The sequence below is a fragment of the Somniosus microcephalus genome, chromosome 3 (assembly GCF_052327205.1).
Source record: "Somniosus microcephalus isolate GS21.2 chromosome 3, FLI_Smic_1.0, whole genome shotgun sequence".
Classification (NCBI taxonomy): Eukaryota; Metazoa; Chordata; class Chondrichthyes; order Squaliformes; family Somniosidae; genus Somniosus; species Somniosus microcephalus.
The window spans coordinates 17,945,620-17,950,339 of record NC_140989.1 but is presented as its reverse complement, the minus strand read 5'-3'; the positions used below and the strand labels follow the sequence as shown (position 1 = coordinate 17,950,339).

General features: G+C 47.6%; 1 protein-coding gene across 3 annotated transcripts in view; it reads left to right on the top strand.

The window, feature by feature from the left end:
• Positions 1-2,358: 2,358 nt before the first annotated feature.
• Positions 2,359-4,720, top strand: part of hivep2a (HIVEP zinc finger 2a) — a 276,998-nt gene continuing 274,636 nt past the window's right edge. For all 3 annotated transcript variants that reach the window (XM_085979233.1, XM_085979230.1, XM_085979231.1), the window contains exon 1: positions 2,359-2,569. The gene's annotated coding sequence lies outside the window, so the exon portion shown is untranslated. The remainder of the gene's footprint in view (positions 2,570-4,720) is intronic.

The following is a 4,720-nucleotide window of genomic DNA, read 5'->3' as shown; positions in this document are numbered from 1 at the left end:
AACTCCAGGATGATTTGGACATGTTGGGTGATTGGGCAGAAACATGGCAGATGCAATATAACATGGATAAATGTGAGGTTATCCACTTTGGTGGCAAAAATGGGAAGGCAGATTATTATCTAAATGGCAATAGATTGGGAGAAGGGGAAGTGCAATGAGACCTGGGTGTCCTTGTGCACCAGTCGCTGAAGGTAAGCATGCAGGTGCAGCAGACGGTTAAGAAGGCAAATGGTATGTTGGCCTTCGTAGCAAGAGGGTTTGAGTAAAGGAACAAGGATATCTTGCTGCAGTTGTACAGGGCCTTGGTGAGACCACATCTTGAGTATTGTGTGCAGTTTTGGTCGCCTTATCTGAGGAAGGATGTTCTTGCCATGGAAGGAGTTCAGCGAAGATTCACAAGGCTGATACCTGGGATGGCAGGAATGACATATGAGGAGAGATTGGGTTGATTGGGCTTGTACTCGCTGGAGTTTAGAAGAATGAGAGGTGATCTCATTGAAACTTATAAAATTCTGACAGGACTGGACAGACTAGATGCAGGAAGGATGTTCCCGATGGTCGGGGAGTCCAGAACCAGGGGTCACAGTCTAAGGATAAGGGGTAAGCCATTTAGGACAGAAATGAGGAGGAATTTCTTCACCCAGAGAGTGGTGAACCTGTGGAACTCTCTACCACAGAAGGTGGTGGAGGCCAGTTCATTAAATATATTCAAGAAGGAGTTGGATATATTTCTTAAGGCTAAAGGGATCAAGGGATATGGGGAGAAAGCAGGGACCGGGTACTGAATTTGGATGATCAGCCATGATCGCATTGGATGGCGGAGCAGGCTCGAGGGGCCGAATGGCCTACTCCTACTCCTATCTTCTATGTTTCTATGTTTCTATGTTGACTATACTATGATTTTCTAAATGTCCTGCTACCACTTCCTTAATGATGGACTCCAGCATTTTCCCAATGACAGATGTTAGGCTAACTGGTCGATAGTTGCCTGCTTTCTGTCTCCTTTTTTTAAATAGGGGTGTTACATTTGCGGTTTTCCAGTCTGCTGGGAACTTTCCAGAATCCAGGTAATTTTGGTAGATTACAACCTGGCTCGGTGTCAAAATGTTGTTTGATAAACGCTCCTGTGAAGCGTCTTGGGACATTTTACTACGTTAAAGGCGCTATATAAATACAAGTGGTTGTTGTTGTTGGCTGGAGGGGGGGGGGAGGGGAGGAGGAAGGGCAAAGATGCAAATATTGGATCACCAGCAAAGTAACTATCATCATTTATTTACTTGCTAAAATCTGCACAGGATCATTCCCATCGAAATCTAAATTAAAGAATGGCATATGCATACCACAGATTGCAAATAGGAGCACTGTTCACCAGACGAAAGGGGCTGTATATTGTGGGGCTGTACAGGTTCAGTGTATGGGTCGGCAGAGCAGGAAATCAGTACAAAACCAAATGCCAAAATCCCACAGTAGCGCACCTTGCTGTTAATTCCCCTCCCCCACTTTGTTCACAATTGGGTTTTTTTTAACATTAAGGATCAATGATGGGTGAAATCAGCGATGGAATGATGCTAGAATTTAGTAAAAGTCCTCAGTTTGAAACCTCTGTTTGTATGGAACTGATTAAAATCTCACCTAGATGTCTAACTGCAGGATTACTAACGGCTCTCTTTGTAAGATGCAGCTCACAGTCCTTTTCGTGAAAACCTCCTCTCCTGTGTACAGTGCAGGGGGAAAGGGCGGTGGGGAGGGGGAGTGGGGCTGAAGGGGGGCAACAAAGGATAAATAAATGCCTCTGATTTCACAGTGTACTGGCTTGGCTTGGCTTGGCAGCTGGCGGTTCTCAGCACCCAAGGGGTTAACAGCAAGCGCACGGCGCTGTGGTATTCCGCCGCTGATGACGATCTCTCAGCCACAATGACATTCAACTCCAGCTCAGGGGAATGAGTGAAGGTCGAGTGTGTGTTGGAAAGAGGCAATCCTGAAGGTGTTTCCACACACACACACACAACCAAGCGACACCCCCTTCCATTTAAGATCAGATTCTCAGATAATTCATCAATTCCAACGCAATTCATTTCCTGATAAGATTTTTTTTAAATTAATAAAACAAACTTTAATCCAGATTGTGCGGTGTGTTTGAAATCTGAAACCTCCTCTCTCTCTCTCTCTCTCTCTAAAGGGAAGGCGACTTGAAAGTGGCTCGCTGCGGGACGCGATGGGGGATCCAACAACGTCACTTGTACGAAGTCTCCTCCAGGATTTTTTTTTACAATTTCTATTCTGGGAATCGGTGCCAGGAATAACCCCGTCAGCCGACACACACACACACTCTCTCTCTCTCTCTCTGTGCAGCGTCAAAGAGAAAGCGAGAGAGCAGCTCTCACACCGAGGCCAGGGAGAGAAGGAAGGAGAAGGAAGCAGGGGGGAGAGAGAGAGAGAGAGAGAGCAAGGATCCCTTCCACAGGGGAGAGAGAGAGCAAGGATCCCTTCCACAGGGGAGCTAACCAATACAAAAACAAGGCAGACGCCCACAAGACCACCTGAGTGCATATTAAACTGAACCCCGACAGTAAGATCCTTACAATCAATCGCTTCTCTTGTGTGTGTGTGTAGAGAGGGATTTCTTAATTTTCTTTAGAATAACTTGTAGAGAGGGAGGGAGGGAAATGTGTGTTTTTCTTGCGATAAGATTGTTTTTTAAAGGTGTTTGTTTGGGGGTGCTGGGGGTTTAATGGACTTTGAATTCGAACTGAAATATTGCAAGTGCATTAATTGATCCCGGCTTATGTATTTTTGGAAACAGGTTTGGTTTCTTGTTGCTGTACAATTGATTCGCAAACTGCGGTGGAAAAATAAATAGATTTAAAGTCTGTTTTAAAAAAAATTATATTGTAACCGAATTCCTGGGCTGACCGAGAAAGGGGGGGGGGAACACGGGGGAATACCCTCAGTCTGAGGGACAATGTTAGACGTTGTATCGCTTTTTATTGTCTAATTTAATTGGTGTATATTAATAATTGTTACATTTTAACCACGGGTTGCCCTGTGCCTATAGTACACACAATGTCATTGTTTTGAAGTAGGTTCGGATTGTTTGTGTGATTTAATGAGTAACATGGTCGCTCCCGCTGTCCTGGATCTGGCCCGGGTCCTGGCTCGGGTTCTGGCCCGGGTCCTGGTCCTGGTTCTGGCTCGGGTCCTGGCCCTGGTTCTGGCTCGGGTTCTGGCCCGGGTCTTGGCTCGGGTTCTGGCCCGGGTCCTGGCCCGGGTTCTGGCTCGGGTCCTGGCCCTGACCCTGGTTCTGGCTTGGGTTCTGGCCCGGGTCCTGGCTCGGGTTGTGTCTCTGGCTCGGGTTGTGTCTCTGGCCCGGGTTGTGTTTCTGGCTCGGGTCCTGGCCCTGGTTCTGGCTCGGGTATGGCTCTGGTTCTGGCTCGGGTATGGCTCTGGTTCTGGCTCGGGTATGGCTCTGGTTCTGGCTCGGGTATGGCTCTGGTTCTGGCTCGGGTCCTGGCCCTGGTTCTGGCTCGGGTATGGCTCTGGTTCTGGCACGGGTCCTGGCCCTGGTTCTGGCTCGGGTCCTGGCCCTGGTTCTGGCTCGGGTATGGCTCTGGTTGTGTCTCTGGGTCCTGGCCCGGCTCCCGGTGTTTCGGAAAAGCTTGTGGGTGGAATTGGAGCGTTCCGGGAATGTTCCATGACGTGTACAGGAAAGGAGGGTTAACGAGGGGCTGGAGTTGGGAGCTGGGGGAACAATGTCAATCACCGACCCCCTGCAACCCCCCCGATCCGCATTCCCTGTGTGTGGTGCGGGGGGGGGGGATCGTATTCCCCAGCCCGGGGGGTTTCTATCCGGATCAGGGTCCGCATCAGCACACGGTGTCTGTGCCGGGGACAGGCGCGCTTTCCCTGCATGTTTGTGAAGTTACTGAGCTGCCCAACAAGGAAAGGTATTGCTCGCCAGGGTCACACCGCCTCTTGCAGCAACTCCGGCCTGTCCGCCCCAGCGGGCAAAGCTTAAAGTCAGGCCACTTCTGGACTGGGACAAGTTGTTCTCATGCAAAAATAACTTCATTCGCTTGTAAACAATTATCGTGAATACATCGTAATGGGCGTGTCTGTCACAGGGATTTCTCCAGGGTTAAGAGATCAATTTGGGACTTAGGAGATTCCCCGTCAGTAAAAATATATATATTTTACATACATAGGCATATACTTTGTGTGTTTGTATTTGTGTATATGTGCATATATTTGTGTGTATACATATACGTGTGTATATGTTTATTATGTATATATGTGGGGTGGGTATATGTGTGAATGTATATATGTGTCTATGTGTATATATATATATATATTTGCGTGTGTTTATATCAGTGTTCCCTCTTTTTTTTCGTGTGTGGTCCCTTTAACTGGCTGCATGGCCCATTCAAATTTTCGTGCATGCACCGTTTCTTACATTGGAAAGCCAGTGGAAGGCATACGCTGGACCTCCAGACCGCCTTGCAGTCACACAGCATAGCGGGAATGTTGGTATATCTATATATATATATATGTGTGTGTGTGTGCTTATGTATGCATATGTGTGTGTATATGTGTGTTTAAGAAAGAAAGACTTGCCTTTATATAGCGCCTTTCATAACCACCGGACATCTCAAAGCGCTCAACAGCCAATGAAGTACTTTTTGAAGTGTAGTCACTGTTGCAATGTAGGAAATGCAGCAGCCAA